At 50.3% G+C, this 13237-nt stretch overlaps 1 protein-coding gene across 2 annotated transcripts in view; it reads right to left on the bottom strand.

Moving 5' to 3' along the window:
* The window catches only part of LOC142466888 (deoxynucleoside triphosphate triphosphohydrolase SAMHD1-like), a 349482-nt gene extending 336727 nt beyond the window's left edge, over positions 1 to 12755 (bottom strand). The window contains exon 1 of one of the 2 annotated variants that reach the window (XM_075572472.1): positions 12593 to 12755. The gene's annotated coding sequence lies outside the window, so the exon portion shown is untranslated. The remainder of the gene's footprint in view (positions 1 to 12592) is intronic. The other variant, XM_075572471.1, reaches the window with a different exon arrangement.
* Positions 12756 to 13237: the final 482 nt, after the last annotated feature.

The following is a 13237-nucleotide window of genomic DNA, read 5'->3' on the forward strand; positions in this document are numbered from 1 at the left end:
TCATTTTTGGTCTTCATGCAAAGTCTTCATTCGTTTTCGTTTGCTGATATGGTTATCTGACATCACCTGAATGATTTCCTGACTGCTGAGAGAAATGCTACATCATACTTCTCATTCCCCAACCCCAATGTAAGTGTACTTCTTGTTTGTTACTGCATTATCTGTTGTGTTCACCTTTATTCTAAGGAATAAATACAATTTATTATATCTTAAGCCTCGTTCAGTTCAAACCCAATTATTTTTTGTGTAATATTAATAAGCCTGTGGAAGCTATCGTCACAGGCGTATTAATAAAACTGGTGGCAGCTGGCGGGACTGAACTGGACCTGGATTACAGTATTCTGTGGGGTACTGTGATCCAGTGGGAACTTGATGGTAATTGCAAGTTCCTGGGACTAAAGATATTGAACACACAGTAGTGCAACAAGTAACGCAAGTTGTCACACCACCTCACTGCTGCGACCCAGAACTCAGAGCCACGAGTGAAGCGGAGAACCTCTATTACCTGAGAACTAGAAATCAGCTAAAAGACAAGTGCCGTGCCTATGGACTGGAATATGTGGACCAGGAGGTCGAGGACATGGTTGTTGCAGTCACCGCATATGAAGCTGAGCATCCAGAGGTCCTGGAAGTAGCTCAGCTTGCCCTTTTACAGCCGCCCGGAGATCAGGGACTGAATCCAGTGCCGGGCCGGCAGGATCCCGGGGAGGGACCAAGTGCACCTCCCAGGACAAGTGCAGCAGGAGGGGCACTGATAGCTGCGGCTACCAGCCCGTTTACCCCTGAAATGCTGGCACTGATAACAGCGTGGGGAGACCGAGGGACACCGGAGGAGTGGCTACAGTTTATCTCTATGGCAGTGAACAGACCCGCTTATTGCCCCCCGGTCCGACCCCCCAAAGATGGACTCCAACTGGACAAGCACAGCCTCACCAAGTATGTGGAGGGCACTGATCAGATTGACATGTTTCTAAGGAACTTTGAAACGCAGTGCCGGCGGTACGGGGTGGTTCCCCAGCATAGGGTTGCACGCCTGGACCCGCTACTCTCCGGCTTGGCTAAGCAGACCTTGATGGCGCTTCCAGATGAGTTTGCTGATGACTATGACCACCTGAAAGAACTTTTGCTGTTTCAGCACGGTTTTACCCCTGAAGCTTACCGGGGTAAGTTCCGGCTGGAGGAGAGGCACCCTCAGGAGACCTATGTCACTTATGTGACCCGCATGGCTTTGTACGGGTTACACTGGGTGGAGGGCTCTGAGGCCAAGACTTACCAATGCCTGCTGGACCTCATCTTTCAGGAGCAGCTCATGCAGCAGTGCCCGCCGGCGGTGAGGGCTTTTGTGTATGATAAAAAGCCCAAGACCTACACCGAGGCGGTGAGGATGGCCGATGACTATGTGGTCAGCCGGTCCCAGATGACCGCCAAGGTACCAGCCCAAGCGGTAACCCCAACGGCGCCGGCCAAGAAAGCTGTGAGTACCCCCCAGTGGGCCCAAAAGCCGCCTGCGGGCAGCGGGTCACAGAAGGTGGGAGAGCTCCGGCATGAGCGCCGGTGCTACAATTGCAACAGCACTGGTCACATCAGACCAGATTGCCCGGAACCCCTGCGTTCCAATGGACCCTATCGAGGGCAACGCACCCCAGCTGCGAAGCCGGTAGCCCGCGTGCGGGTGGCTTCCACCAAAGAACCAGGACCGGTCATGGAAACAACTCCCAGTGAGACGTCCCATGTCATCCCTACCCCGGTTTCATCGGTGCCTACAGCCAGGAGTGGCGGACAGCACAGCGCAGACCTGCAGCAGACGGACGGCCGGAGCAAGCATCTCACCCCGGTCACAGTCGGTGACCGGCCAGCAGTCCGCTTGCTTGATTCAGGAGCTGCAGTGACCCTGGTCCAACCTGATATGGTCCGGCCAGAGGAATTGCTCCCAGGCCCTGGGATGCAGATCACTGTGGCTGACGGAGAGCCACGTTTCCTGCAGGTGGCCCGCATCTTTTTGGATTGGGGGGTGGGCAAGGGTGTGCGGGAGGTGGGGGTTTTACCAGGTTTGGATGCTGAAATTCTTTTGGGCAACGACCTGGGACCGATGACTTGCACCTACGACCGTGTGCCCCAGCCCGCTGCAGTGGCGGTGGTTACCCGGAGCCAGACCGCGGCAATGCCGGCGGTGGCCACCCCAGTCCCCCAGCCTTTGGGACCAACGTTAGCGGAGGGCACAGAGGAGCCCGGGGAGGTAAGCCAGGATCAGTTGCAACCACAGGCTGACTTACTGTTTCCCCTTACCTTGTCCCCTTCCCCTAACAATGACATGACTGGGGGGTGGCCAGATTTAGGAGCCCAGTTTAGGGAGGCAGTGAAGGCAGACCCTACCCTGGCCGGTGTGAGACTTCGGGCGTCCGAATCTCAGGCAGGGGAGGGCACTGAGTGCTGCCTATGGCATAAAGGACTCCTATACAGAGAAGAAGGGAACCCGGGGATAGAGAAGGGATTGACCGGTAAGCGACAGCTAGTAGTACCCCAGGGGTACCGACAGCAATTGTTACGGGTAGCTCACTCTATTCCGTTAGCGGGACATCAGGGGGTCACCAGGACGCGAGCCCGGTTATTGCAGCGTTACTTCTGGCCGGGGGCATCCAGGGATGCGGCTGATTTCTGCCGCTCCTGTGATGCCTTCCAGCGAGTGGGTAAGGCGGGCGACCATGTGAAGGCACCCCTGAAACCCTACCGATAATAGGGGAACCCTTCCAGAAGGTAGCGATGGACCTGATAGGACCCCTCATGATTCCTAGCAGGTCAGGGAAGCGCTACATCCTCACGGTGGTGGATTTTGCCACCCGGTACCCTGAGGCGGTAGCACTGGGCACCATAAGTGCCAAGACAGTGGCAGCAGCTTTGCTGAACATTTTTGCTAGGGTAGGTTTCCCTAGTGAGATCCTAACTGATCAGGGGTCGCAGTTCATGAGTGAACTGTTACATTGTCTTTGGGATGCTTGCGGTGTACAGCACCGGCGCACTACCCCTTACCATCCCCAAACGAACGGATTATGTGAGAGGTTTAATGGTACCCTGAAGCAGATGCTTCGGACCTTTATAGAGGCAGAGGGGAAAGACTGGGAGATTCACCTGCAGCACTTGCTGTTTGCATACCGAGAGGTACCGCAAGAATCTACAGGCTTCTCCCCCTTCGAGCTACTATATGGCCGCAGGGTACGTGGACCTCTGGACCTCTTCCGTGAGGGATGGGAGGGGGAGACTACTGCTACTGATGCTTCAGTGATCCAGTATGTAGTAGATCTCAGAGACCGGTTAGAGATGCTTATGGGGGTGGCCCAGGACCACCTCAGGGCTGCTCAGACCAAGCAGAAGCAATGGTATGACCAGCAGGCCCATAGCAGAGAATTCATCTCAGGACAGCAGGTGCTTGTTCTCAAACCCACTCGGGAGAACAAGCTGATGGCTGCCTGGTCGGGACCGTACCCGGTTATGTGAATGAGTGCAACTATGTTGTACTATGTTGTACAGGTACTGCTGCGGCCAAGTTTATTCGAGCATTTGCCCATTCTTGGCCGCAGCAGTAGCCTGGCGCACGCCCGAGAGTGACGGGCGCGCGCCGAAGCAGCGGAAGAGCGCCCTCCGATCGGGGCGCTCTCCCTACCGCTGCCGGGTCCGCCGGGTCCCCCGGAACCCCCTGCCGCCGGGAGCCCTGGACGCGCGTGCAGGGGGCGCAGGCTCCCGAAGATGCGTGACCACGCGGCACGCCGAGGGGCGGCCACTAGCAAGCCGGGAAATCTCCCGGCTTGCGGTACCGGCCACACTCTAATAAAGTGTGTCGGTACTGTAGCGCCTGAGAGGCACAAGACATATCACATTAATATGTTAAAGGAATACAGAGCACCGAGTATGGGAGCAGTAATGGCCATTTGTAGCCCACTGCTGGAGGATCCGGCGAGCAATGCTCTGCCTGATCTCCTAGGGGAGGCTAGGCAGGGAAACACTGTTGAGCAGGTAGAGATCGGGGCACAGTTGAGTGCTAGGCAGAAGGGAGAAGCCAGGGACATGCTAGCTCAGTATAGCGCCCTCTTCACTGATATGCCAGGGACCACACATCTCACCAAACACCCAGTATACACAGGGGACCTGCAGCCTCTGCATAAGCACGCTTATACAGTGTCAGCAGAGGTCAAGACCAGTATGGAGAGAGAGATTGAGGAGATGCTGACCCTAGGGGTAATTACTCCGTCCCAGAGCCCTTGGGCAAGTCCAGTAGTCCTAGTGCCTAAGAAGGACAAAACCACCAGGTTTTGTGTGGACTACCGGTTGCTCAACGCTGGGACGGTGTCAGATGCTTACCCCATGCCCCGCATGGATGAGTTACTAGATGAACTCGCGGGGGCAAAGTATCTGACCACCATGGATCTGAGCAAAGGCTATTGGCAGATTCCCCTGACCCTGGAGGCTAGGGAGAAGTCAGCATTCATCACTCCAAGTGTCCTCTACGAGTTCTTAGTGATGCCATTTGGGATGAAGAATGCCCCGGCTACCTTCCAACGCCTGGTCAATAGGTTACTGGAAGGGATGCAGAGCTATGCCAGGGCTTACTTAGATGACATTGCTGTCTTTAGTAATTCCTGGGAATCCCACATAGGACATGTAGCTGCGGTGCTGGATAGGATCAGGGAGGCTGGGCTTACCTTAAAACCCACTAAGTGTATGGTAGGGATGGCAGAAGTCCTGTACTTGGGGCACAGAGTGGGTGGAGGGCATCTCAAACCAGAGCCAGCCAAGGTAGAAGCCATAGTTCAGTGGCCTGTTCCAAAAACCAAGAAACAGGTCATGGCATTTTTGGGCACCGCAGGGTACTATGGGAAATTTGTCCCACAGTACAGCGCCGTGGCCAAGCCCCTGACTGATCTGACTAAGAAGCAACTGCCTGTGCTTATTACCTGGTCACCTGCCTGTGAAACTGCTTTCCAGCCCTGAAAACTGCGCTTGCTGAGGCCCCCATCCTGGCTGCCCCAGACTATACCAAGCGTTTTCTTATTCAGACTGATGCCTCAGACTTTGGTGTGGGGGCTGTGTTGAGCCAGGTGGGGGACGACGGCAAAGAGCACCCTGTGGTGTATCTCAGTCGCAAACTGCTACCCAGGGAGGTGGCATATGCCACCATTGAAAAGGAGTGCCTGGCCATTGTGTGGGCACTCAAAAAGCTCCAGCCCTATGTCTATGGGAGGGCTTTCACGGTCATTACAGACCACAACCCCCTGAGTTGGCTACAGAGGGTATCAGGGGAAAATGCCAAACTGCTGAGATGGAGCTTGGCGTTGCAAGAATTTGAATTTACCATTCAGCACAAAAAGGGCAGTGAAAACAGCAATGCTGATGGACTTTCACGCCAGGACTATCCCTCTGAGGCTGAATTCATTAATGGTGCCAGCAGTGCCCCACTTCCCGTTAGGGCCAGTGGGCCACAGGACACGCATTAAGAAGAGGGAGGTGTAGAGGGAGAAAGGGGGTGGCCCGGTATTAAAGGGGTTGCACCCCATTTGGCCACCCCTGACCCCACCAGGGAGACGAGGGGTTAACTGGACTGAGGTCCAGAAATGTGATTTCACCCCTGTTATAACCTGTAAATGTGTATTTTCCTGTTGCCCCTCTGTTATTGTACCTCAGTTTCTGCACCCACACACTAGAATCCATCCGGGAGCACAAGGGTTAATACTGTGTCTCCAGGTATGGACAAAGCAAAGGAATGTCTCTGAAGCTATCAGGATGACAGATGGCCCTAGAGTCCCAATGGCTAGAACTTAAGTTTTGTTCAAAAAGGTTTTATTACCCTCCCTGTCTGTGAGTATGGGGGAGGCGCATACCATAGCAGTTTTTAAGTGTCCCACTTATCACTGTCCAACACAGGTTATCTTGTCCAAGATCCGGAGGGGTAGCTGGCCTGGCATTCCATTTGCACATGTGGGGCCTCAGAAAGGAGACCCCAGAGTTCTACTGCACATGTGCCAGCTAGCAGGGGGGCCTGTCCTAAAATGTGTTCCCCCATCCAAGACTGGCTGGAGATAATTGCAAACCAATCACAGGTTTTTAATGTTACAGATAGAGGGAGAAAAGGTTTATAACCTGCTGTTCCCCATCTATCCTTTGTCTTCATTTTTGGTCTTCATGCAAAGTCTTCATTCGTTTTCGTTTGCTGATATGGTTATCTGACATCACCTGAATGATTTCCTGACTGCTGAGAGAAATGCTACATCATACTTCTCATTCCCCAACCCCAATGTAAATGTACTTCTTGTTTGTTACTGCATTATCTGTTGTGTTCACCTTTATTCTAAGGAATAAATACAATTTATTATATCTTAAGCCTCGTTCAGTTCAAACCCAATTATTTTTTGTGTAATATTAATAAGCCTGTGGAAGCTATCGTCACAGGGGCATAGACCGATGCCAAGGTCAGACTACTGTTTTGTATTGTCCCTATCAGAATAAGATATCTGCCCTCCACATCCCTTTTAACTTGATCTATTTTGAATGGGAAACTATTATGTAGTAGTATACACTGGCGACACAGTTTATTGCACTGCGGCCAGATCCGCAAGCCGGGAGATTTCCCGGCTTGCTAGTGGCCGCCCCTCGGCGTGCCGCGCGTCACAGACGCGCGGTCACGCGTCATCGGGAGCGTGCGCCCCCTGCACGCGTGTCCAGGGCTCCCCGAGGGAGCCCTGGTGTCCCGCGATGTGGGGGATGGCGGCAAGGGGTTCCGGGGGACCCGGCGGACCCGGCAGCGGGAGGGAGAGCGCCCCGATCGGAGGGCGCTCTTCCGCTGCTTCGGCGCGCGCCCGTCACCCTCCGGCGCGCGCCAGGCTACTGCTGCGGCCGAGAACGGGCAAATGCTCGAATAAACTCGGCCGCAGCAGTAGCTACCCCTTTTTTTCTCTCTTGCTGATGCTAGATAAAACTGTCGGTACTGGGCATCTAAAAACCTGGGGTTGTGTCTAGCTCTAAAGTGGGTTTCTTGCAGAAACAAAACATCTATCTTTTTTTTCTTGTATTCAGAAAAAGCTATTTTCCGCTTCTGCGGGCTGTTGAAGCCTTTTACATTTTGAGATAACCAATTTACAGGCATTGTGGTGTGTGGATAGGTCTGCTTACCCCATTCTGTGCACTGGTACGAGTGACCTTGCCGGTCAGTGGCTGATTCGCCGCTGGTCCGCGTAGCTCCAGCCGGTCCAGGGATCGGCCAATGTGGGGGGTCGAGACAGGAGGGGGGGGAGACACTCACGAAAACATACCAGGGAGACAGAACAACATTGAATATAACCAACATCATAAACAGCATAAACAACAACTGTTTTGAGCTCTTTCTAGACCTTGCAGATCTGAGCTCATGTGCCCGGGGACCCCGTGACCTTGCCACCACCGCACAGTTCCTCCATGCGGGGGGTTGTTTGGGAGAGGCTTCGCCTGTAAGGCACGGTGGCATCTGTCCAGCTGGAGCTCTGAAGGGGACTTATCTGGCAGCAGGGACTCCATCCACCTCCCCACGAAGTCCTCGACGTCCAGGACCTCCTCAGGTATGCCTCTCAGCCGTATGTTGTTTCTTCTGTCCCGATTTTCTCCATCTTCCTGCTTCTCCTCTAATTCCAACAACCTTTGTTTTATTTGTGCTAGTTCTTGCCCTGTGTGCTGATGACACTCCATAGAGATATCCATCTTTTGCTCCAATTCGTGGGTGCGTTCTCCTATCCCCTGTATGTCTTTGCGCAACCCATCCATTTCGCTGCGGAAAAAATCTTTAATGTCTTTTAAAAATTTTGCCATGTCCTTCCGTAGGACAGGCTGCATCTCAGTTTCTTCCTCTGGGTCTCCCCGCTCTTGCGTTGAGTCCGTATCGGAAATCCCGCCCGCTGACATAGCTATCTCATCCCTGTTCTTTGCCTGATCAGTATGCCAGAATTAGGATCTCAGGTCTAGGGATTTTCTCTTCGTGCTTTTTGTGTTGGCCCTTGTTATTGGCATAGCCGCCGCTTCAGCACTTCAATGGGGTGTAGTTTGCGCCGTGTTAGACCGGGTGTTTATAGTATTTATTTATTTAATTGCGCCGGGGACTGGCGGAGCCTTCAGATTAAGCCGCCATCTCCTGATCCGTCGCGCATGCGCCCCTGAATACCACATTTGAACTGCCTTTACAGTAAAGAACCCTTTCCTTTGATGCTGGTGAAATCTCCTTTCCTCCAACCTTAAGGGATGACCCCGAGCTCTTTGTACCATCCTTGGGATAAATAGTTATTTTGAAAGCTCCTTGTACTGTCCCCGAATATATTTGTATATAGATATCATATCCACTCTTAGACGCCTCTTTACTAATGTAAATACATCTAATTAAGCTAGCCTCTCCTCATGAATTAGATTGTCCATCCCCTTTATTAATTTGGTGGCACTTTTCTGCACTCTCTCTCGTTCCATAATATCTTTGCTAAGGAGTGGTGCCCAAAACTATACTTCATAATCAAGGTATGGTCTTACTAATGCTTTATAAAGGGACATAATAATGTTTACTTCCCTTCCATCCATTCCCCGGGTCCAGGGCGTCCGGCAGGTGCCGGAAGTGTGCGGGGGTGTGGTGGTCGATGAAGAGGCGATTGAGTTGCCGGCAGCTCCCATTGCAGGGCGCCGTCATCTTTAGAGTGTGCGCGCATGCGCAGTGTGATTGTGCATGCGCAGTATGGCCCAAGTTGTGGTGGCCATTAGGGAAAGGTGCACGCATGCGCAGGACATGGCAGCCATTGCAGTAGACAGCTCCACGGGGAACTACGAGCCCCATCAGGCATAGGGGCAGGGAGCCAGGTGATGTTAGGCAGCCAATAGGGTTAGCAGAATCTCGCAGCAGGAGATTGATACATTTTGCGTGCAGAGCACGCCAGTTGGAGCTGGGATAAGGTCAGGGTAGGTTGTATGTGCAGGTATCTGTTGAACCCGCACTAGGCCAGAGACCCCCTGTTAGGTCCCAACTAGGCCCTAACTCCCCTCAGTTTGTGGTTGCTGCAGGGACAGGACCATGAGATAGGGACACTGCCCCTGTAGCATAAGTGTGAGGGACACAGCCAGGATGCGGCTGCATCCTGGCATCCGGTGGTCTGGGACCAGATCACCATCTACAATACAGAGACACTGCATGGTGGCACCGTCCACACGGAACACGTCCCACCGTAGAGCCGGACGCTTCGCAGGTAACGTCATTGGATCTGTGGATTCCATCTTGCTGCATCGGTGCGCCCGGGTGCTGGGAGCACCCGGCAGTTACCTCACCTCATCGTGTGCACCCAGGGCTGCCAACAGAAATCATGGTACTAAGGACAAATGAAAGGAGCAGCCACCCCCTCTACCCCCCCCAGCCCATAGCGCAGCTACCACGAAAATCAACCACACAGATCAGTATACGCAAGCTCAGAATTTGTTAGAAGCCTCTGTTTAAATAGGGACACCCACTGCAGGTGTGTTAGGTTAGCAATTAACCAACCACACCCACTGCATGTGTGTTAGGGTAGCAATTAACTAACCACGCCCACTCTGCCTCGAGCAGGAGAAAGGGAAAAAAATACCACACACTTTAAAAATAAATTAACCCACTGCAAACACCCAAAATTCAGCCACCCCTGCTAGTATACACTAGTATGCACAGCACTTCCCTTTCCTTCTGGATCTAACTGTACACTTCAAACATCCAGCACTTGAAATCAACCACACAGATCAGTATATGCAAGCCAAACATAATAGTATTAAATCACACGCAGCTCACTTAATATATAATTTTCTGTATTTAGTTTAAAGCAGGATAAATAATTCTCCTAAAACATCAAGCATGGAAGATTCATATCCCCAGTCTGATGCACTAAAGGCACTCAAAAGGTGCCAGAGCTAAAATTACAGAAAATATGGATAGCTACAAAAGTTAGAAAGAAGAATAGCTCAACAAGCGTATTAATCCGCAAAGCACACCGTAGGAACATCACCATGCGTTGTATTCTGCTTAAAATCGTATTGATTCACAGAGGAGATGGAGGGAATGCCCTCTTTAGTGTAACAAGGATAATCTTATGTAGTTTCTCCCTCACATATTCCGGCAACTCCTGATAAATATATATACCCAGATACGGTCGGGGTATGACAATTAATCCTGTAGACACTTAGGAAGATATATGTATGAATACCTCTCCTTTCATACCCACTCTGCTATGACTGACTTCCTTAAACACTGTATTCTGAGGCACACCCTAAAAATGTTTTTACGCCTCGAGGCGCGGTTCTCAGACTGCATCCAGCTATAGTCTCAGACAGTAGGAATAACAGTGTGAACTTAATTCAAAGATAATAAAACCAGTTCAAGGTGATACACGCAAAAAGAGGGGGAAGGGGAACACAAAATGAATGAGTCCCCTAAAGAATTCACTAACTGCACACCTACATATTATAAAATCTAACTTTTAATAAATTTACTTAAAACATATATTACCAAACGTAGTGTACTAAGTGTTTTTTAAAAAATGAATTAAATATTCAATAGCGTGCAACCCTGTCAATGAATGTATGATTGTACAAACCCAAATGCAATATTCCTGGGTTTGACAGGACAGTGGATGCTGAAAGTCAGTGTATTAACCCCTCTGGAGTTTAGATGCAGACTGTAGGTAACCGTATCCTACTCAGTGAGCCTTTAACTGGTCAAAGACTCAGCAATCCTGCAATGATATATATAGCAGCGAACACCTATGGTTGTTTTAAGTGCATATGCTTGAGAAGTGACGCTGACACAGACGCAATCAATCCACAATACCCTCAGTATAGTTAGGCTGGAACTCACAGTACCATTGACATAGAGTTTCCCAGCAGAGAGGCTCAGATTGTGTATATATCATGTATTGTGTATAGCAGGAAAGCAGACTCACTGCCTGTTGTTATATTTATCAAGCTAATGCCGTCTGCATAGATAAAACCAGGAGACTTAAGGCACTACATTAAAACAGCTCCAAGTAGGAGACTGACACAACTGCGCGTCCAACACGCGTTTCCCTCCAGCAAAGGAGCTTCTTCAGGGACAAATTAATTAATTAGCTTGATAAATATAACAACAGGCAGTGAGTCTGCTTTCCTGCTATACACAATACATGATATATACACAATCTGAGCCTCTCTGCTGGGAAACTCTATGTCAATGGTACTGTGAGTTCCAGCCTAACTATACTGAGGGTATTGTGGATTGATTGCGTCTGTGTCAGCGTCACTTCTCAAGCATATGCACTTAAAACAACCATAGGTGTTCGCTGCTATATATATCATTGCAGGATTGCTGAGTCTTTGACCAGTTAAAGGCTCACTGAGTAGGATACGGTTACCTACAGTCTGCATCTAAACTCCAGAGGGGTTAACACCCTGACTTTCAGCATCCACTGTCCTGTCAAACCCAGGAATATTGCATTTGGGTTTGTACAATCATACATTCATTGACAGGGTTGCACGCTATTGAATATTTAATTCATTTTTTAAAAAACACTTAGTACACTACGTTTGGTAATATATGTTTTAAGTAAATTTATTAAAAGTTAGATTTTATAATATGTAGGTGTGCAGTTAGTGAATTCTTTAGGGGACTCATTCATTTTGTGTTCCCCTTCCCCCTCTTTTTGCCTGATTCACTTTTCAGTTCACAGTTTGCACCCACATTTACAATTACCAATATTATTATATACTTTTTCACTTTACTCAATTAGTGTGGCCCTGTGATCACTCCCCAACCCTCCCCTTGTTTTCCAAGGTGATACACTCAGTAATTCTGGTTCCCTCTGTGTGAAAAAGCAACACTAACAAAACATATATACACAATGTGGTCGATAACCAGTATATAGTAGTAGATAATCACACTGGTAATAAAATGTTAACAAAGTAGCTAACTGTTGCTATTGGCTATTTAGTTCATATGAGCCCCAGGAGAACCCGGATAGTAATATATATCCGTGAATGTGTCTGTCAGCTCAATAGTAATAGCAGAGGTAAAGTAAAGGCTGTATCATACACACTCAGACAGACATGCTGCAACACTGTATTCAGAGGCACACTCTAAAAATGTTTCTACGCCTCGAGGGCGGTTCTCAGACCACATCCAGCTATAGCCCCAGATAGTGAGAATAACAGTGTGGATTTAATTCAAAAGATAATAAAATATGCTCAGAAAGTATCACATTCAATCGCTCTGATTCCCTCTGTACGTAGAAGCAGCACTGGCAAAACATATATTATACATAGTATTCAATCCTCAGTGTATTACAATAACCAGTGACACTGGTAACAAATTGTTACCAAACTAGTTGTTTGTTGCTTGTGGCTGTATTGCTCATATGAGCCCCAGGGGAACCCCAGATAGCAGTTACTGTCCGTGAATCAGTCAGTCAGATCAATGTCAGTAGCGGAGGTAAAACGGAGGCTGTGTGTGTTCAGGTTACACATCCAGCATGCTGCATGCTGTTAGGGAACGGCAGTAAGATTAGCACTAGCACAAAGTCATGGCCATACACATGCAGGCTATACTTACATCCTGTATCTCTTTTACTGCTCAGTGTTTGTTCGTTCCGTAGTGCATCTCCTCATCTCTCCTCTCATCTCCTCATCATCACTCATCTCCTGCAGGTTCTTCCTCATGGTGACATCAATCTGTCACAATCACCTGATGTAAGTTTCATGCAATGTTGTGCTTTCTCAAAGGTGACAGTAATTGCTATCTGGGGTTCCCCTGGGGCTCATATGAGCAATACAGCCACAAGCAACAAACAATTGACTTACTGATTCACGGACAGTAACCGCTATCTGGGGTGCCTTTGGCTGCGGCCCCACTGCCTGCGCTGCACGCGCATCTGCGAGGCAGGCGGCGCGTGCAGCCGAGTCCCCCGGTCTGCAGAGCTGCAGGAGGAAAGAGAGGGGAGGCATAATGGGGAAGTGATGGGGGCACGGCCGTGACGTCACCCAGCAGGTTCGCCCTCATTGGCTGAACCGCCGAGGGCGTGGCCGAGCGCTCCGTCATGACTCCTGCTCTCAATTTCTTGAGCAGGAGTTTCTCTTGGCACAGCGTGGCGGCCCCCCCATAGCGGGACCGACCCCATTGTGGGGCGGCTCTTGTCGCTGCAGTAGTCAGCGGGGACCTGGCCTTTGAGTGCCTTTAGAGCATCAGGCTGGGGGTATG

The sequence above is a fragment of the Ascaphus truei genome, chromosome 15 (assembly GCF_040206685.1).
Source record: "Ascaphus truei isolate aAscTru1 chromosome 15, aAscTru1.hap1, whole genome shotgun sequence".
NCBI lineage: Eukaryota > Metazoa > Chordata > Amphibia > Anura > Ascaphidae > Ascaphus > Ascaphus truei.